Below are 22,625 nucleotides of genomic sequence, written 5' to 3'. Positions count from 1 at the left end.
AGGTTGTTGGTTGGATAGTGGATAATGCTTCCAGTCACTTTTCCACCACCACCACCACCACCCTGTCTTCCACACGGTCAAGACTGAGTAGCCGTGAGTGTGGACCGCATGTTACCCACCCTGATCCTCCTTCCTCCCACAATGCCGATTGCTGTGAGACAACTGATCCCACACTTGGACACTTCGAAGAGCTGCTCACTTTTCCATTTAGAGATTCAGGCCTCTCTCCCGATGCACTTGAAGCGGGGCAAGAGGAGATCGCATGTAACGATGCCCAAATATTTGAGCAGCCACGTTCACATGAAGGTGACAGTGGGAACGTGTCACAAGAGGTGGACGATGATGAGACACAATAACCCAAAAGTCAGGAGGAGGACCAGGGTGCGGAAGTAGAAGAGGAGGTGGTGGATGATATAGTAACTAACCCAACCTGGCAAGAGGACATGCAGAGCGAGGCATAGCACCCCAACAGGCAGGAAGAAGCATTGTGTTGGCCACAGACAGAAGACGGACAACTGCTCCTCATAACACCAACATGACGGAAGATGCCAATATAAGTTTTAGGTCTTCACGAGTCTGGTTGTTTTTTAAAGACTCTGCCGATAACCTCAAAAAGGCCATTTGCACCATCTGCCATGCCAGCATCAGAAGGGGTAGCAAAATTACCAGCCTGACCACCACAGCATGATCAGGCACATGGCAGCAAAACACCCGACTTTGTGGGCTGAACCCCAGGTCCAGGAACAATGTCTGCGGGTGACACCACTGCTTTTTCCACTGTTGTGTGTGTAAGCCAATCCCCTGTCCATGGTGATGCCTCCTGCCCTGCACCAGTCGTTGCACACACTCAACTAGTACCATCATCAAGCACGTCCATGTCCTTGTCCCAGTGCAGCATTCAGTTGTCCATACTGCAGTCCTTGGAATGCAAGTGGAAATACGCTGCCAATGCAACACAGGCTACAATACTAAATTCACACATTTCTCATCTGCTTGTGCTCGAAATGTTGCCTTTTAGACTTGTTGAGATGGAAGCTTTCCTCAACCTGATGGTGGCAGCCGTCCCAAGGTTCTCGGTCCCCAGCCGCCACTATATCTCCCGGCGTGCCATACCCGCATTACACAAGCACATGTCCCACAACATTAGCCGTGCCGTCAACAATGCTATTACAGGGAAAGTCCACCTAACCACGGACACATGGACAAGTGCTTCTGGGCAGAGATGGTACATCTCACTGACGGCAAACTGGGTTAACATGGTGGAAGCTGGGACCCAGTCGGACCTTGGGATGGAACATGTCCTCCCGACATCGAGGATTGCCTACAGTCTACAGCTCCTGCACCTCCTCCTCTTCCTTTTCAGCCTCCCTCTCCGAAATGACCACATCACTCACAAGCTGGAAGCACTGCAGCACTGCCTCAGCCAAGCGGCAACAGGCTGTGCTGAAGCTAATATGCTTAGGTGACAAACCGCACAATGCTGAAGAGTTGTGGACAGCTCTGAAAGAGCATGCAGATCTGTGGCTGACACCGCTGACCCTAGAGCTAGGCATTGTCATGTGTGACAATGACCGGAACCTGGTGGCGGCTCTGAGGCGAGGCGAGCTCACACACGTACCATGCCTTCCCCATGTGCTTAACCTCGTTGTTCAACAGTTTCTCAAAAGCTACCCGGAGCTGCTGGCTCTGCTTGTGAAAGTAAGTTGCCTGACCATTTTAGAAAGTCAGTTACAGCTTCAACCGCCCTTGCCGCGCTTCAGCAGTGTTTGCAGCTTCCAGCTCACTGACTGTTGTGTGATGTTTTCACGTGTTGGAACTCTACGCAGCAGATGTTGGAAAGGATTTGTGAGCTGGAGAGGGCAGTTGTTGACTACCAGCATCAACAAGTTTGTTGGTATTAAGTTCAGACTCCACACATAAGACATCAGGAGTGGACATGGATGTCTGACATATTTACCATCCTCCAAAACTTTGAGGACTACACCTAGATGGTGAGCGGCGATGATGCCATAATTAGCATCACCATCCCACTTCTCTGTGTTCTGAAACGCTCTCTGCTCACAATCAAAGAGGATGCAATGCAGGCAGAGCATGATGAGATGGAGCAAGGAACCATACAGGGTAATAATGTAAGGGTTTGGACCAGGGCCGTGGTCATGGCCATACACTCTGGTACATCAGTGCCCTGGTCTCCCAATACATGAAAACATTGTCCATTACTTTGTGTGCCTGTGTTTCCATTCTCTGCACCATCAGGGTCACCTCTGCTTCGCTGCAGGTTTCCATCAGTGGATGCAACAAAGATTGAGACACAGTCCTTTTCAACTTTCAAACCAACAACTTTACTGCAAGCTTTACATAGCACATCCAGACTCTTCACAGCAATTATATCAAAAACAGCATTACCGATTTCCTTTTCTCTCCCTGCACCTTCCTTCCTTTCACATAACACATACCCAGGTCGGACTGTGCCGCACGGGTCCTCAGTGTCCTCCCAATTCAGCTCTGCCACTTTTAGGCCTTGCTCAGTCTGCTTCGCATCAGAAAAATGAGTTTCCACCTCCAAAGCTAGTTGCCACCTGACGAGCTACCTGCCCTTCAGTATTGTGCTCTGTGGAGTCCCAACACTGTCCTGCTCCCAGCTTATTGCTTCTGGGTTCTGCTCCAGCCACCGTTTTGCCCCGGTACTGAGGACATCTGCCCAAGTTATAAGCTGACACATTCTAGGGCAAACTGTGCCCGTGTACTGTCTTCTTTCTTAATGCTGTACTGGCCTCTGCTTTTCTGGCCTGATGCTGTGGATGGCTGGGCTCTCTCCTTTAAGTCAAATACCGTTACGTGGCAGCCGCTAATGTCCTGAGCCTAGAGCCCATGCGGACTGTCTGAAAACGCTAGCAGCAGAGATGACAGTTCGTTAGAAAACCATGGAGTACAGGTGATACACAACTCCAATACAGCAGAGGTGGGGGAACACTGGCAAAGTTCTGGAAGAGTTTTCTCAGACACTCCCATCGCACAGGTCCTGGGGCATGGGGTATTCTCACAAGGAGTGCAAAGTTTTGGAAGTTGCTGACCGTACTAACATCCTCCGTGATTCCTCTGTGCCTTAAAATTATTGGGTATCCAAGCTGGAGACGTAGCATGAACTGGCTCTCTACGCCTTGGAGGTCCTGGCCTGCCCTGCCACTAGCGTTTTGTCAGAGCGGGTATTTAATTCCACTGGTGGAATTATAACTGATTAGCGCATCCGCCTGTCAACTGAAAATGCTGACAGGCTGACTCTTATAAAAATGAACAAGGCCTGGATTGGTCAGACTTCTCAACACCACCGAATGATAGCAGCATAACATAAACTCAAATCCAGTGTCTTTTTTGGGGAGGTCTATTGCCGTGCACCTCTTCACAAACACACAGACATGTGTATACGCTTCCTGATTTGGCCTATTTGCTGTTGTCCTCCTCCTTCTCCTCATCCTCATCATCCACAACTAGGGTTGAGCGAAACAGGTCGGCCAATTTCAGAAGTCGACGACTTTTGGCAAAGTTGGGTTTCATGAAACCCAACCCGACCCCTGTGTGGGGTCGGCCATGAGGTCGGCGATCTTCTGAATCTGGTATCGGAATTCCGATACCGAGTTCCGATATGTTTGCGATATTGGAAATCGGTATCGGAATCCATATTTAAGTGTAAAATATAGAATCAAAATAAAAAATATTGATATACTCACCCTCGGACGCGCCCTGGTACTAACTGGCAGCCTTCCTTCCTAAGAATGAGCGCGTGAATGACCTGCGGTGACGTCGCGGCTTGTGATTGGTCGCCTGAGCGGTCACATGGGCGGCCGCGACCAATCACAAGCCGTGACATCATCTAAGGCCCTTCACGCGCTCATTCTTAGGAAGGAAGGCTGCCGGAAAGAAGCCGAGGGTGAGTATATTCCTATTAGGTATATACTCACCCTCGGACGCGCCCTGCTTCTTTCCGGCAGCCTTCCTTCTTAAGAATGAGCACGTGAAGGGCCTTAGATGACGTCACGGCTTGTGATTGGTCGCGGCCGCCCATGTGACCGCTCACACGACCAATCACAAGCCGTGACGTCATCTAAGGCCCTTCACGCGCTCATTCTTAAGAAGGAAGGCTGCCGGAAAGAAGCAGGGCGCGTCCGAGGGTGAGTATATACCTAATAGGAATATACTCACCCTCGGCTTCTTTCCGGCAGCCTTCCTTCCTAAGAATGAGCGCGTGAAGGGCCTTAGATGACGTCACGGCTTGTGATTGGTCGCGGCTGCCCATGTGACCGCTCATGCGACCAATCACAAGCTGTGACGTCACCGCAGGTCATTCACGCGCTCATTCTTAGGAAGGAAGGCTGCCAGTTAGTACCAGGGCGCGTCCGAGGGTGAGTATATCAATATTTTTTATTTTGATTCTTTATTTTACACTTAAATATGGATCCCAGGGCCTGAAGGAGAGTTTCCTCTCCTTCAGACCCTGGGAACCATAGTATCCCATTGCACTGCATTGGGTTTCGTGTTTCGGCCGACCCCGACCCCGACTTTTTTATAGGATCGGCCGATTTCACTCGACCCAACTTTTGAGAAAGTCGGGTTTCGTGAAACCCGACCCAATCCTATAAAAATAAAAGTCGCTCAACCCTATCCACCACCACTAGATCACCAGGGTGACCATGGTCTGTGATGCAACACACACATTAGTCTTCTAAAAGGTGTTTATGATGCCCGTCAACTGAATTTTTAAACAGTATGTTGATGTATAGCTGCCATGGGGAAATGTTTATCAGCACATACACTTACTGTATTGGCATTACAAGTATAGGAGACCCGCTCTTTTGTTCCCTGTTTGGGAACAGATTTTTAGGAGGCCCTCCTCCACAATTGTTCCAAGGGTTATTGGGGTGTGCCCAAATTTGGGGCAGGCCTTGCATTCACTGTATAGGCAAACAGTATGGGAAACCTATTTCCAAATAATTTGATCTTTGTTGGTTGGTCAGCTTCGACAATGCAATTCTCCACTGGCAGTTCTTCATCCTCAGCACTGCAATACTCCACTGCCAGGGATTCAGCCTCAAAACTGCAATTCTACAAAGCAGGTTCTTCAGGCTCAACACTGCAATACTCCACTGCCAGCTCTTCATCCTCAAAACTGCAATGCTCCACTGCCAGGTGTTCAGCCTCAACACTGAAATTCTCCACTGCTAGTTCTTCAGGCTCACCACTGCAATTCACCAATGCAGATTCTTCAGTCTCAACACTGAAATTATCCACTGCAGATTTTCCAGCCTCAACACTGACATTCTCCACTGCCGGGTCTTCACCCTCAACACTGCAATTCTCCACTGCAGGTTCTTCAGCCTCAACACTGCAATTCTCCACTGCCAGGTATTCAGCCTCAACAGTGCAATACTACAATGCAGGTTCTTCGAGCTCAACGCTGCAATGCTCCACTGTTGGGTGTTCAGCCTCAACACTGCAATGCTCCACTGCCGGTTCTTCATCCTCAACACTGACATTCTCCAATGAAGGTTCTTCTGGCTGAGCAATTCACTGCTTAGCCAAACAGTATGGGAATACCAAATTACAAATAATGGGAACAATGCTTTCAGGTGGCCATCCAGGAAGTCTGCTCAAAGGGTTTCTGGGGTGTGTTTAACTTTGGGGCAGGGCATGTCTTGCATTAAATGCATAGTCAAACTGTATGGGAGTACAAAAATCATAATAATGGGAACTTTGGTTTCATGTGGGCATACAGGACATCTGTTTTTTGGGCTATTGGGGTGCTTCCAAATTTGGAGGAGGCCTTGCATTCACTTCATGGGCAAACTTTATGGGAGTATAAAAATCATAATAATGGGAACTTTGGTTTCATGTGGGCATCCAGGACATCTGTTCAAAGGGTTTTTGGGGTGCATTAAACTTTGGGGCAGGCCTGACCTACCATTAAATGCACTGACAAACAGTATGGGACTATCAAATTTATAATATTGGGAACTTTGGTTTCATGTGGCCATTCAGGACGTCTGTTCAATGGGTTATTGTGATGCTTCCAAATTTGGAGCAGGCCTTGCATTCAGTTCATGGGCAAACTTTCTTGGAGTAAAAAAAATCATAATAATGGGAACTTTGGTTTCATGTGGCCATCCAGGACGTCTGTTTTTTGTGTTATTGGGGTGCGTCCAAATTTGGAGCAGGTCTTGCATTCACTTCATGGGCAAATTTTCTAGTCGTAAAAAAAAGCATAATAATGGGAACTTTGGTTTCATGTGGGCATACAGGACATCTGTTTTTTGGGCTATTGGGATGCTTCCAAATTTGGAGCAGACATTACATTCACTTCATGGGCAAACTTTCTGGTAGTAAAAAAACATAATAATGGGAACTTTGGTTTCATGTGGGCATACAGGACGTCTGTTTTTTGTGTTATTGGGGTGCATCCAAATTTGGAGCAGGCCTTGCATTCACTTCATGGGCAAACTTTCTAGGAGTACAAAAATCATAATAATGGGAATTTTGGTTTCATGTGGCCATCCAGGACGTCTGTTCAAAGGGTTTTTGGGTGCGGTAAACTTTGGGGCAGGCCAGGCCTTGCATTAAATGCATTGGCAAACAGTATGGGACTACCAAATTTATAATAATGGGAACTTTAGTTTCATGTGGCCATCCAGGACAACTGTTCAATCGTTTATTGATGTGCATCCAAATTTTTGGCAGGCCTTGCATTCAATGCATATGCAATAACAGTATAGGAGACCCACTGTTTAATAATGGGAACAATAAAGCATAGCCGGCTGATGGCTCTCTAAGAATATTGAGGGCCAACTGTTGTTCCTTTAAGAATATTAAAGTCCACTTGATGGCCCTCCTTCTTCAACAGTTCCTCCTTCATAAATGAAACAGGATGAGTCTGATGATGTGTCACACACCACATGGCCAGAAAATGTTGTATAATGTTAAAATGGCATTTCCCAGTGAATGCATTTGTCTTGGTTGAAAGCAATGCTAAAGTTCAAAAGCGCTACGTGTGAACATAGCCCAAGTGGTGGAGGAACATTTTTTTGGGGGGGTTATTTATTTTGCCTTATATACAAATCATTACCTTGGAAAGGATGTTCCTTAACATATTTCCAAGGAAAATCAATTTTGGTTTTGTTTTTGTATGTTTTATTGTGCGCCTGGAAAAGTGGCGTAAGACTCTGACAACATTGTTCATAGCTGGGACCTGAGAGTCAAGAGAATCTTAGAATCATAGAATGGTACTTCCAGGGGCGATCCCCATGATGTTCCCATGTCATTTGAGCACTGTTGCCATCGATTTCCAACGTTTTTAGACCCTTAAAAGACCCCCGGGGGGTGTCGCGGCAAAAATGCTGGGGTTTCCAATACATTTACATTGGGCTTGTTGGTCGGGTCGAGCACCTGAGCATTTCAATTTGCTTGACCCAAGCAGCGAGCACCCGAGCATTTTAGTGCTCCCTCATTACTAAAAAGCACAAGATTAGCCCTTAGAATGGCTGTTAGTATGATGGTTCAGTATCAGCACCAGTATAAACACTAGAGGACGCTGATTCGTTATACTGTGCACACACAGGCCTGGACAACAACTCTCTCCCTCCCATATGAACTGTTCCTGAGCTGTGCAATGACGTCAGTGTGTCAACCACAGTGGCGCTTGTTCTTCCATAACCTTTGATGAGATAATACAGCCAACCAAATCACAGTAATGCAACTACCAAGATGGCTACGAAATTACTGTGACTAGCAGGCAATCCCTGCATGTTTATTGGCTGTGTAATTGGCGGGGTGGGGATTTGAGCTTCAAGTCCTGTCACCAGCCAATGCTCGCCAAATACTGAGCATATCTGAGCACCCAGATACTCGAGTGATATCCGAGTATCGCCTAGCACGTTCGCTCATCCCTAATTGTCATCTATATCTGTGTATGGGATTTATTTATTATTTTTGTATGTCTTCTACATGCATATTTATAATTGAGTGTAAGTGTTGTGGATTTTTTTTGGATTTGAATTGTTTCATGTAGTATTGATTTTTTTTCGTTTTCAATAAAATATATTTCATATTATATACAGATGTGTATTACATTCTTTTCTTCCTTTTGAACATTAAATGTTTTATCGATGTAACACCCTTATAATATATCTTCAGGCTGTACAAATACTGCTACTTACAGCTGGTGAAATAAGTAAGGCAAAGTAGCAAACCATAGATGTCCATAAATTACGTTATGTGCAATAATGAGAAGTGACATAGTAGGAAAGTATAGAACACATGAAGAAATAAAGGTGCAAAAAGCCATGGAAAGTCACGACATGAGCTGAAATCTATCAGTAATTAAAAAGCAATCCTGCCACTTAGTGAAAATAATATTAACTGGTTCAACTGATGGCCTATATAAAGGTGTCTCATTACCAAGGTGCCGCACAAGAAACATCTCACGATGGGTAAAACCAGTCAGCTGTCTAAATTTCTTTGCAACCTTATTATTGCAAAACACTGATGGCATTGAGATCAACATTTTTGAATGACTGAAGTTTCCAGTGAGCACTGTTAGGGCCATAATCCAAAAGTGGAAAGAACATTATTTCACCATAAACGGGACACGAGCAGGAACTTTGCCAAGATTTCAGACAGAAGAATGAAAAAAATTCTCAGAAGAGTTGTCTAAGAACCAAGGACCACATGTGGAGAGCTACTGAATTACCTGTAATCAGCACGTATAATTACTTCAAAGAAAAACAATCAGTAATGCACTCAACCTCTATGGCCTGTATGTACGCTCACCACCAAAGACTCCACTGCTGAAGAAAAAGCATGTTCAAGCTCTTTTAAAGGTTACTCAATAACATTTAGACAGGCCTGGCACATACTGGGAGATTATAGTCTGGTCAGAATTGACCAAAATTGTACTCTTCGGATGACATATTACATACCACATTAAAAAGTCATACTAACAGTGAAGTTTGGAGGTAGGAACATCATGGTGTGGGTCTTTTTTTAACAAACTTCATGTAATTGAAGGAAGGATGAATTGGCAAATGCACTGAGACATTCTTGTTAAAAACAATGATCCCAAACACACAACCAAGGAAACTCTCAATTGGTTTCAGAGAAAGAAAATAAGGGCTCATACTCACTTGCGCGAGACTCGGATGAGTCTCGCTTGTTAATACCCAGCGCTGCTGCCGGCACTCAGATCGGAGCGTGCGGCCACATAGGAATACATGCAGCTGCACACTCCGCTCCTCTGTGCCAGGTGCAGTGTCGGGTATTGCCGTGCGAGACTCATCCGAGTCTCGCGCAAGTATGAGCCCTGTGGTGCGGTGACCCATGTTACCAGGGGTGCTGTGTGTGCACTTTGGGATGCACCTGGAGGCATAATAATTGTGAATTAGTGACCGGCAGAGTTGTAAATGGCCAGTATGTGTGTCGCAGAGGAAGATACTCTGTGCTGTCAGCCTGAAGTAAGGATGTTCTGGGACCTGTAGTCCCATAAGTAAATGTGTTGTTTGTATAATTGTAAAGGGATGCTGTCAGGACTAATTATGAGAGATAGGCGGGTCAAACTAGCCACACACACACAACTCCCACCCATGGGAGTGGTTACAACCATATAATGTGACTGAGGTCTGGTCACATGTGTCAGAGTGTATGGATCTGTGTGGTCCATGTGCAAGGTCAGGTCTGTGTTGGAGTCTCCTGGGAGTGGAGACATCCTGGAAGCACTTAGAAAGACTGTGGACCTGAATGCTCAATGTGTTGGATTGTCCTGGGATGGACTGGAGTCCTGCAAGCACCAAGTGAGAGTGTGAGTCCTGATGGTCTGGTGTTGGAAGCTCCTGTGAGTGGAGTCTTCTTGGAAGCACCTGAGGGACCATGGACCTGGTGGTCTGTGTTGGAAGCTCCTGTGAGTGGAGTCTTCCTGGAAGCACCTGAGAGACAGTGGACCTGGTGGTCTGTGTTGGAAGCTCCTGTGAGTGGAGTATTCCTGGAAGCACCTGAGAGACCATGGACCTACAGAGCCTGGGATGGCTTCTGTGCTGGCAAAGCCAGGGCTGACATGGAGTCAGCATGAGGAGTGGAGCTCCTGAAAGGTAACCCCGGAAAAGGGGACTCTATATATGCCAAATACGTTGAACAGACTGGTTGTCGTAACATGTGCATCATTGTATATAATGAACTGTGCATATCCCGGTTTATGATGTTTAATAAACCGGATTAGACTGTTTAAGTGGAGAAATTGTGCCTGAGTGATTAAATCCCGTGCCAAGCGAGTGTCCCCCAACCCACTCAGGTAGCGTTTCACCACAGCCCTTAAGCTGCAAAAATGGCCCATCCAATCACTTGACCTGAATGTAGTAGACAATTTATAGAAGGAACTAAAGTTCAGAGTTCATACAAGGAGCCTACGGAACCTTAAAGATTTGTAGCGTGCCTGTATGCAAGAATGGGCCAGCATCACATATGAGCAATGCATATGACTAGTTTCTCCATACAGGAGGTATCTTGAAGCTGTAATCAGCAACAAAGGCTTTGTACAAAGTATTAAACACATTTGAGTTGGTGTGTTCAATACTTTTTCCCTGAACTATTTCTACACATATTTTAATTTATGGAAATCTATGATTTGATTTATTTACCTATGTGGATTTGATGGGTTGTTGCCTACATCTGGTGAGAATTTCATGTGAAGAGCACCTTTAGATATATATTTACTTAGAAAATTGTTGACATGTTGAATACTTATTTCACCTGCTCTAGATATACTGATAAGGGCAGTTTGTCAGGAACTGAGAAGGAGAGGAAGGGAGTTAAGCAGCTAACTTGAGAATAGAAATTAATAGTCTGGAGAGGGCTAACTGGGATTATAGGAGTTAGTTCCTATCCTAGAATGTAACTATACTGCACACTCATCTAGAGTCTGGGCATACACTGGTGGTCAAGCAACATGGAAACTAGCTGTACACAATGCAAAATAAAGTTTTCATTACAGGAAAGTAACAGCAGAAGAAACTGCAATTGAATTGCAAACTTACTTATTTTCATTATTAATTAAAGCAATTTAGTACCTTGAGAATACCCCTTTAATGACATTGGCTGCATGCTTGAGGTTACTGTCTTGCTGCAGAATAAATTTGGAGCCAATCAGATGCCTTTCTGATGGTATTGTATGATGGATAAGTGTCTGCTTACATTTCTCAGCACCAAGGACACCATTAGGGAGGTTGTCCACTATTTTATCATTGATGACCTATCTTTGGGTTAGGTCATCAATATCTGATTGGTTGGGGTCCAAGACCCAGCACACCCGAGTATCAGCTGTTCGGCGGTCGCTGGCAGAAAATGCTCAATTGTGGAGCTGCTCGGCTTTCAACTAGTAGCCACAGCTGAGTACTGCACATTCACTTCCTATTAAAATCAATAGGATGTGGATGTGGAGTACCCGGCTGTGGCAACTATCAGAACATGGAGTAGCTCCACAATGGAGCACTTCTGCCATGCCACCGCCAACGCCGAGAATAGCTGATCGGCAGGGTGACAAGTGTCAGACCCCAACCAATCAGACATTGATGACCTATCCCAAGTATAGGACATCAATGATAAAGTAGTGGACAACCTCTTTAATCTTGACCAGATTCACATCTCCATTTGATGAAATTCAGCCCCAAACTTGCAAGACACTCATTATTGCACTGCTCTCCAGCTTTCCAGTGAATAAACTACCTTTTGCTACAGCCAAATATTATAAATTTTGACAAGAGCATTTTTCTGTGCCTCACTTCCTATGTTTCCATGCATACTTGAGTTGCTTGGCCTTGCTTGTATGTCGAAGATATAACTTTTGGCTACAATTGTTTAACTTCTGGCAAGACTTAGATGTGTGCAGCTGGTCCTACAGGTTGCTGTAAGTTCTGATTTAATGACATTTCTGGACATCTTTCAATTTTGAAAGAAAGTAGTCATGATACGTCTTTTGTCTTCACTAAGTTTACTTGGTCGTCAGCTATGTCAGTGCTCCTGAGCATTGCTCGTTTTTGGAGTTGCGAGCTGAATATTCACACTATAGTAAAGTAGAGAAAAAGTGTATAAGATTTTACAAATCTCATCTATATAACGTAAAAAATTCCTATTCAGAACCTTGTTGTAATATTAAATCCGCAGCATGTCAATTTAGTTTGAAGATGGGTTGCAGACTTTTCAAAATTGAGATGAATAGAGAGGTAGAAATACACCACAAACAGGCATCAGACAATATAGGAGGACTCGTTATGGAGAGGGGCCATGATAGCAAACCTCTAAACTGAAACAGGTCAGTGTTGGGACACATGTGTGGAGATGGGACATTATGGGTGGACTCTGTGTGGAGATGGGGCAGTACAGGTGTGGCTCAGTAAAGAGATAAGAGTATCGAGGACTCTGTATGGTTATAGGGCAGTATGGGGGGACTCAGTATGGAGGTGGAGCAGTATGCGCGGCTCTGTGTAGAGATGGGGCAATATGCAGGGGCTCTCTAAGGAGTTGGGTCAGTATGGGGAGTCTGTGAATGAAGAAAAGGCAGACTAGTATGTCTATGAAAAAGTGATGGTCAGTAAGAAGAATTGGGAAGGGCATTGTAAAAAAGAGTCTCATTATGGAGTGGGGGGACAGTGTAAACCGGGGGCTCAATATGGAGTGGGGATACAGTTTGAAGAGGGGGTTAAATATTGATTGGAGGTATAGTGATGTCAGCATGGGGGAACAATATAGAGGTCATAGTTCAAAAAGGAGGATGGTGTGGTGGGTATAACTTCTAAGGGAAGACAGTGTGATGGTTGTAGTTCACCAGGACATACAGTATTGTGGTGGTCATAATATGAAAGGGGGGATGGTAAGGTATAAGGGAAATAGGGTAATATTTTATGGGAGGGGACAGTGTGGACATTATGTAACATAATATTGACAATATGGAGGTCATTTTTTGTGCAGAGAGCAAATAGAGGCAATTATTATTTAGCAAATACCATGGCTGGTTATTTTTATGCAGAAGCATTATAATGAAGCTATTAGTATTAAGGACACAGTGTTGGGATGTGCTGCAGAGGACCAAAAAAAGGGAAATCTGCAGAGCGGAGCTCTCATTGTGAAAGTCATCCTGGCATCAGGACCAGATGAAGAAGAAAGGATGAGAAGAGATCTAATCAGAGGAGATGTCACCTATAAGATACCTAGATGTAAGAGTGCATTTACATTGGTCAAATTCTGCCTTTAAACAACCACCAATCTGCTATATGAAGCCAACAGGCAGTTGTTTCATAGCCTGTTTAAACAGGTTGGGATTGCACTTTCATGTACGCAGAACAATCGGTAATATGATGGTCTTGTGTGCATAAGAATAACATTGTTCTAGGCAGCATAAGTTTACACAGTATAATGTGCTGCAGAGTATGATAATATTTATAGGGGTTGTCCAGGTTTTTTTTTACAAAAGCCTGCACTCACTTTGTGTGACACAAACTTGTGCAACCTCACATTGCTCGCACTGAAGAATCCTCACATTAAGCAAGTGTTAGAATAATTTCACTCCATAAACTAGCATATTGCTCATGCATTGAATGACAGTCTGTTTAGAAAGGCCAATATTTGGTTTCTGATTGTTTGCCACAGGGTAAATGAACATTAAAGAGTAGCTAAACTTTTGGAAGATTTTTCATGTCTTAGGACCATTAATTCTGTGCAGATTGTAGGGGCATTTTTCCTGAGATCCCCAACCAATCGCTCCAAAGAACAGTTTGAAATGAGCATCTCAGAAGAGTGTACACAGCACAAAGTGGATGTAGTAGTAGTCATAGTCCTGTTTCCTGAGCTGTGCACTTCTAAGAGGTCTGTTGAGCAGTCAGTGGCAGACCCAGATTCACACCAATCTGCCCAAAATGAATGGGTCTAAAACATATAAGATATATCCAAAAAGTTATGTTTTTCTTTATATGTTTAATTGCGCTATGCCTGTGTCTAATCAGTACTGTGTTTCCTGTATGATCTCAGGTCTGGTAACAAAAACTACCAATATCTTCTTATTGTTAAGGAAATGCTGGGAGTTACAGTTTCGTGAGCTACAATTGTATATACTGGGGACTGCACTTTCATTGTAGTTGATTGCTGTACTAAGCTTGGTACTGTATTTGTGCACGAATGGTAGTTCTTCCGCTGAATTTATGTGCTGCTGGTGGTCCTGGTGCCTTAATACATGTACTGAGGGTGGCTCTGGTGATGTGTTAATGTAATAATAGTGCTTCAGGTAATGTATTTGGGTACTGATTGTGCTTTAGGTGATGCATTTATGTACTGACAAGATTGTGGCCCAATTCTAATGCATCGGGTATTCTAGAATATGCATGTCCCCGTAGTATATGGACAATGATGATTCCGGAATTTGCGGCAGACTGTGCCCTTCGCTGATTGGTCAAGGCAACCTTTATGACATCATCGTCGCCATAGCAACCATTATGACATCTACGTCGATACTGTGCCCGTCGCTGATTGGTCGAGGCCTGGCGGCCTCGACCAATCAGAGACGCGGGATTTCCAGGACAGACAGAAAAACCCTTAGACAATTATATATATAGATGGTGGTTCTGGTCAGTGACCGGGGTCCCCAGTTTGTGCAGCGCCCCAGAGTCCTGGTCGTTGCAGTAGCATGGTTCAGCCACTAAGGGGGGCCATGCTGCGTTCGATGGCACGGAAGGAGTTCTCTGAGCAGGTATCACAGTCACCAATACATTTCACAGCTGGGCCTCCGGGGGGAGCTAAGGGTGCTATTCATTAGGCCACTCCCCACCATAGTGGGTAAACTGGGGGTCAGGCAGGAAGTTAGGGAGAACGCTGACGGGATTGAACGGAGCAACACCTGGTGGCAGAGGGTGTTGTGAAGGGAGAGACTGTAGGGTCTCTGCCAGGGGTGGGATCCTGGCAGAGGCTTGGCATGGAAAGAACGTAAAGGGACCGTGCCTGCTCAGCATAGCGGCGGTGCCCAAGGAAGGACTAAGAAGCGAGATAAATTGTGCTGAGTGAGAAACGAAATCAAGCGAAAGGAGATACCAGTGAGGGTTGTGCTGAAAGAGGCAGCACCTTACTGAGGCGCACTACCGGTGGCCGGAACGCCGAGGAGGTAAAGAGTTTCAAGCCATACCTCAGACCTACGGCAGGGCAGTTAGCTTGAGGCGGACTGTCTCACGCATCACCCAGGAAGGCAAAGGGGGGTACCAACAGGAGAGGGGCGCAGATAGAGTCCCGGAAGATCTCCGAGCCTCCCCGTCATACGGGTGCGTTCCTACCATAGTATCTGGAGGGACGAGGAAGATCATTGCGAATTAAGTTGTTGTGAGGGAACACGAGAAACAGACACAACAGTTGTGGGGTACTTTCCGTAAGCACAGCAGGGAAGGACTGCAACACATAGCGCTAGAAGGAAGGCACCGATTTCCACCTGCAAGGAGAGCTCTGGAAGTGCCATTGGACCGGCCGGACTTGCGCAGCCTGGTGAGCCGTATTCTGGACTGAGGACCCAGAGAGCTTCAGTAAAGAGGTAAAGAGACTGCAACCTGGTGTCCTCGTTATTTACCGCGCCCTGCACCCCACAACTGCACCGCTACAACATCACTTATTGCACCGGACGTCCCCCACTGACAGACAGGGCCACGGACCGGGTCTAGCCACCGTGACAACCCCAGGACTGAGACCTAGAGGCCCGGCTCCGGGTACCCCTCGGCCCTGCGGCGGTGTGGGGGCGCTCCAACTTGGCGTCACGAACAGGATCTACTTAAGCCTGAAGAATCAGGTCATGTGTGCCTAGAGACTGTGATTTACTGTACTTTATTGCAAGATTGTGCTGCGCCATTGGCCGCCAGAAGTTCCCGCCAAAAGGCGCCGCCATTGCTACACCCCAGGAGAAGGAGGGTGTGTTATGGGCGGAGACTCCCAGTGTGGCGCGAGAAATGGCTACCGCCCCCTGCACTTCTGGCTGCAGAGGAATGACCTGCCCCAAAGCAGAAGAGAAACACCCCTTGATATGCAACGGCGGGAAGCGGGTGACGGAGAAGCCCGACCTCGGAGAAATGGCGGAGCTAGGTGCATGCACTGCCACCGACTATCAGGCAGCGATGATGAACGGCGAGTGCCTGAGCGAGGAAGAAGCAGTTCCGGCCTGCCCTTCTTCACCGGAGATGGACCGGAAGCCTGCGGACCCGACAGCGGAGTTACGTCCACCAATCCCGACCTCGGAGTTAGAGGAGGGGGAACCACGGCCAGCGGGGCCGAATCCGAGCATCCCATTGGAGGAGCCCCGGTTCGGGCTGCAGCAAATTCCAGCGTCCTCGTTAACGGACCGGAGCGACACCGATGGAACCATATTAGGCGCAGGTATGGCCGACGTCCCTGCTCCCCTCCGCGAGCCCACTTCCATGACCCACCTCTATCGCAGTAGGGAGCGACTTATCTCGGCAGGGCTAATGGTGCTATCCCCCGATGACCTGGGGAGGATGGTGCCACCGCTGTCGACTGGAGTGGGGGAGCCTGTGGATGTGAGCTTAGATGGAGTAGTTCTTCGGTGGGACACCCCCTGGTTTAGAGCAGATGGATCCCGGGAGAACGGGTCCACTCTTGCGGTGCTTACATGGGAACAATATAGACAGTGCTTGATTCTGCAGTGGAAAGGACGGAAAGGAGCTGAGTCGATGGGCCCAACGAAAGTACAACAACCCCCCCCGGCATGGGATGACAGAGACGCGGTAAGGCGGGGCACTGTGTTGGCCTACCATGTAAAAAGGGGGTGGGGCCTCATACACGAGCCGGGACTGGATACTGATGTTTTCGTTGCGCACTGTAACGTGAGGGCTCCCTGTTGTGGCCGAAGTGGAGAACCGTTACAAAAGGGGGATCCAGTGACCTACAGCCGCCACTTGAACCCACTCGGGTGGTATGCACGAAATGTTCGGCGGTGTATGTCTGGGCCTGCGGCACCTGCAGCCCCAGATCTGGTCCCGGGAGCGCCTGAACTTGTCACTATCGCGACGGTACGCCTAGTGGCAGCCCCGGAGTTGGCCAGTCGAGTCCATCTGCATGTTCGAACCGAGGACACTGGCGCTGTAGTGACCGGGGTCCAGGAACCAAAGCCACCGGAAGGAGAATAAACCTCGATACCATGAAAATGTAAATAGTTAACTGTTCATTCCTTTAACTGTTCCTGTTTGCTGCTAAACCCATCTAGGGTTAAAGGTGACCCCTTTGTTGATCCGGGGTCACTGTTGTTTTCCTGAAGTTTATACAGTTTTAAAAAAGAGAACTGCAGAAATCATGAACTGCGCATGATTCAAACTTTCCCTTGTAAATAGTTTGCACTTTCTTAAAGGTGCTCCCTACTGGTTTTAGTCAAAAGACACTTTGCGAAGAAACCGTTCCTACTGGTCCTAGTTAAAGACACTTTGTGAAGATACCGGACCGGAACTTTGCATGAGACTGGTAGGCTGAGAAGACGAGCTACCTCAGAGAGATCTGGTCCCCTCTTAAAGGGGATGTGAAGAATTGTACTTGAAAGCGATACTGTTACAGAACAGTAATGTGGTAATGATGCCTTGAAAAGAAAATGTAACTGTTTTACATGCCGAGTTATATGTGTTGAATTTGTTAAAATGTGAAATTTGAATAATGTTTTGAAGACAGGAAAGATGCAGAGAGCCCGTAGGGGTAGAAGTAGAGGTCTGCATAGTTGAAAGTAAGAGAAGTAATAATGAGGGTGAGGATAGAAGGTAAACCCTGCGTCCCCATTGAAAAGTTACTTTATTGCTAAGGACAGAGAGTGAACCCGTAGGGGTTAGAGAGTGAGTCCTTAAAGGGGCCGAGTAGAGCTGGCTCAGAGTTCTTCAACCGAAAGGAATGTTATGTCTATACTGTGTATAGTAGCGAAAGGCAGTAGGCCCTGGCTGAACAGGGCGGTCCTGTAGAAGAAAGGAGAGGCAGTAGGTCTGGTGCCGTAGGGACAGGCGGTCCTGCAGGTTCACAAGAAGGAGAATGTAAAGTTGAAATGCCTTATAATGTGATTATAGGAAGGCCTTTGATAGACTAAGAGTGTGGGTTTCTTAAAGGCAATGTTAAGTTATTATTTCAAAAATTGCACTAAATAGAATACCCGGTTGGGTAACAGAAGTTATTTATACTCTGTAAATTATAAGGTTAATTATGTTTGTAACGTTACAAGTGTCCTCACCTCCCATAAAGGGAAGCCTACTTAAGTATACTTATTGTTATTTGCACTCAACAAAATTGTATATCTTTTTGCTAACCTGTATTGTTGTTTTTCTTCCCAGTCCCGGAGTACTGTGTTTAACCAGGGGGGAGTGCAGCGCCCCAGAGTCCTGGTCGTTGCAGTAGCATGGTTCAGCCACTAAGGGGGGCCATGCTGCGTTCGATGGCACGGAAGGAGTTCTCTGAGCAGGTATCACAGTCACCAATACATTTCACAGCTGGGCCTCCGGGGGGAGCTAAGGGTGCTATTCATTAGGCCACTCCCCACCATAGTGGGTAAACTGGGGGTCAGGCAGGAAGTTAGGGAGAACGCTGACGGGATTGAACGGAGCAACACCTGGTGGCAGAGGGTGTTGTGAAGGGAGAGACTGTAGGGTCTCTGCCAGGGGTGGGATCCTGGCAGAGGCTTGGCATGGAAAGAACGTAAAGGGACCGTGCCTGCTCAGCATAGCGGCGGTGCCCAAGGAAGGACTAAGAAGCGAGATAGATTGTGCTGAGTGAGAAACGAAATCAAGCGAAAGGAGATACCAGTGAGGGTTGTGCTGAAAGAGGCAGCACCTTACTGAGGCGCACTACCGGTGGCCGGAACGCCGAGGAGGTAAAGAGTTTCAAGCCATACCTCAGACCTACGGCAGGGCAGTTAGCTTGAGGCGGACTGTCTCACGCATCACCCAGGAAGGCAAAGGGGGGTACCAACAGGAGAGGGGCGCAGATAGAGTCCCGGAAGATCTCCGAGCCTCCCCGTCATACGGGTGCGTTCCTACCATAGTATCTGGAGGGACGAGGAAGATCATTGCGAATTAAGTTGTTGTGAGGGAACACGAGAAACAGACACAACAGTTGTGGGGTACTTTCCGTAAGCACAGCAGGGAAGGACTGCAACACATAGCGCTAGAAGGAAGGCACCGATTTCCACCTGCAAGGAGAGCTCTGGAAGTGCCATTGGACCGGCCGGACTTGCGCAGCCTGGTGAGCCGTATTCTGGACTGAGGACCCAGAGAGCTTCAGTAAAGAGGTAAAGAGACTGCAACCTGGTGTCCTCGTTATTTACCGCGCCCTGCACCCCACAACTGCACCGCTACAACATCACTTATTGCACCGGACGTCCCCCACTGACAGACAGGGCCACGGACCGGGTCTAGCCACCGTGACAACCCCAGGACTGAGACCTAGAGGCCCGGCTCCGGGTACCCCTTGGCCCTGCGGCGGTGTGGGGGCGCTCCATTTGCGTCTTGATTCTGGAGGGAGCTTTGTCGTCTACTCAGTATTGAGTTAAATCTCTCCTCGGCTTATCATCCCGAGACGAATGGGTTGGTTGAGAGGGCCAATCAGACTCTGGTTACTTATTTACGACATTTTGTTTCTGCCAGGCAGGATGACTGGGCATCCTTGTTACCGTGGGCTGAGTTTGTCCATAACAACGCTGTAGCCGACTCCACCAGTCAGACTCCTTTCCTCCTTAATTACGGTCAACATGAGCGGGTTCCTGTGCCTATGCCCGTGTCCTCTGCTGATTCCAGGGTGGCAGACTGGGCAGTGGAGGCACGAGACATTTGGGACCGCACTCAGGATGCTATCCAGGCCTCCAAGGAGAGAATGAGGTCCTCCGCCGATGCACATGCTCCGACCTTTGCTCCTGGCGACTTAGTGTGGCTCTCCGCCCGTAACATCAGGCTGCGTGTTGAGTCCACTAAGTTTGCACCTCACTACCTGGGTCCCTTCAAGGTCCTCGAACAGGTTAACCATGTGGTCTACCGTCTAGCCCTTCCTCCACGCCTAGGTATTACCGACACCTTTCATGTGTCCCTCCTTAAGCCCGTATACATGTCCCGGTTTTCTGAGTCATCTGCCGGGACATCGGGTTCGTCTACGGACGATTACGAGGTGAACGCTATTTTGGGGTGCAAGGTGGTACGTGGCAAAAAATTTTATTTGGTGGACTGGAAGTGTTACGGTCCTGAGGATAGGTCCTGGGAGCCTGCTGAGCACATTCTGGCTCCGCAGCTCATTGCTGCCTTCGAACGTAGCGAGGCCCAAGGAGGGGGGCCCTAGGGGGGGTAATGTTTGGGGTCGAGTTCCCGCCTCTGCACAGGGGGAATCTCGGGCCATCTCCGCTGCGGTCTCCCATTCTTCTCCTGCCGCAGTGGAGCCTGCTCAGTGGAGACGTCGGTCCCAGCGTCTCGCTCAGTCTGACTCTGAACAGAGAGTTACTGCTGCTTTTCCTGCTTCTGCCATTGAAGTCAGTGCTGGTCAGCGGCAAGCAGATGCTTCTGGGACTAAGTCCTGCTTTTCTCATTCTGAGCATGCCCAGAGTAAGATCTCTCAGTGGAGATCGAGGGTCACATGATCAGACACTGCAGCTAAGGCCATTGGTCCTTCAGGAAGGTCCTGTAGGTGCTCACGCTCTGTGGCAGCCTCTCATTGGTCCTTCTAGGAAGGTCCTGTACGTGCTGCAACTATTTAAGGCTCGCATGGCCGCACGGCAGTGTGGTCACGTATGATTGTGTTCAGGGACCCGGCTGAAATAAGCCCCTAGAATGCTGGTACCTCCGGCAAGGAGTTTGTGTGTTTGAGTATTCAGGGACCTGGCTGAAGTAAGGCCCTAGCATGCTGGCACCTCCGGCGAGGAGTTTTGTGTGCATGCATGACCACTGACTGCTCTCTGTTTGGGTAGTTAGCCTGTGCTACTGTGAAGTTAAACAGGGCACAGTGCTTTGAGTTCACGGCTACTCTGTGAAGTAACAGAGGTAGCTCATACCGCCATTTAGTTCTGCCATTTGCTAGCAGCAGGTTCTCCTGCACGGTGGACCCCGGGCTGCGAACGCATATATTATAATAAAGTCTCTATATCCATTTGGTGCATTCCGCTAGCCCTAACACATTTCACTGGAGATGCAGGCACGCACCCTACACAATGGCGGCACTTGACAGCAGTGGAGGACAATGATGATCAGCGACTGTGCCCGTCGCTGATTGGTCGAGGCTGGCTGGCCTTGACCAATCAGCAAGGTGGGATTTCCGAGACAGACAGACAATTAGACCCTTAGACAACAAAATGGCGGCACTTGACAGCAGTGGAGGACAATGATGATTCCAGAAGATTGTGGCCCGATTCTAACGCATCGGGTATTCTAGAATATGCATGTCCCCGTAGTATATGGACAATGATGATTCCAGAATTCACGGCAGACTGTGCCCGTCGCTGATTGGTCGAGGCAACCTTTATGACATCATCGTCACCATGGCAACCATTATGACATCTACGTCGATACTGTGCCCGTCGCTGATTGGTCGAGGCCCAGGCGGCCTCGACCAATCAGAGACGCGGGATTTCCAGGACAGACAGAAAAACCCTTAGACAATTATAGACTAGATGGTGGTTCTGGTAATATATTTGTGTACCGTTGGTGGTTCAGGTGTAATCATATACTGATGGTGGTTCTGGGGATGTAACCTGCACTGGAAGTTGTTCTGGTGATGCAATCATGTATTGATGATGGTTCTGGAGATGTAGTCATGTAGATGTAGTCATCTTTAACTTATTCGACTTGATACTAGATCATTATAGGGTCAGTATGTTGGGCTGAAAATACAGCCATCAGAATGATGCCTTATGTATAGGCCAATCAAGTGTTTGACTAAAGCCCCCATATATTTTAGACAGCTGCTGATTTTGCTCTGCTAAATACTCCTACATTCTCTATGAGAGAGCTGTTGCCAGACATCTCTATTGGTGGCGTATCTGTTAGAGAACAAAAGGATCTACAGTCAGAATTCGGAGACATGGGATCCTTATCTCCTTTGATAACCATCAGTCAAAGGCAGCCATACACATTAGTCTGTAGCCAAAGCCATCAATTTCGGATGGTTTGAAAAATTTTCATCGAATGTGTATGGGTGCCTTCACTATTTTATATAGGGTATGTTCACATGATCTCTTTAGGCATTTGCGAAGCCAGAGAGTTAATCAGGCGCAAGACTCTTGAATATACCCCGGTGAATTTTGTCCCAAAGTGTCTTTTCCTGCTACTTTTCTGTCATTTTTATCAACATCTTCTGGCGCCAGTTTTAGAATTTAAATTGTATGGCTGCTCAATTCTTTTAACAGCTTGTCATATTTGGAAACCTGAAGAGAAAAGAAACTCAAGAGACTAAACATATGCACACAAGTTGTTTTTGCACTGTAGAGCAGATGTTCATTCTTTTTAGCAGTTACTTAGCATTAATTCAAGCGAGTTATTACAGAGCCAAAAGACATTGTGTGTGTATACCGCTAGTCTAACTTACCAGCAGGGGGCGCGGCCCTTTAAACTGCC

The sequence above is a fragment of the Ranitomeya variabilis genome, chromosome 1 (assembly GCF_051348905.1).
Source record: "Ranitomeya variabilis isolate aRanVar5 chromosome 1, aRanVar5.hap1, whole genome shotgun sequence".
NCBI lineage: Eukaryota > Metazoa > Chordata > Amphibia > Anura > Dendrobatidae > Ranitomeya > Ranitomeya variabilis.
The sequence above is the reverse complement of the archived record's forward strand: the minus strand, read 5'-3'. Positions refer to the sequence as shown.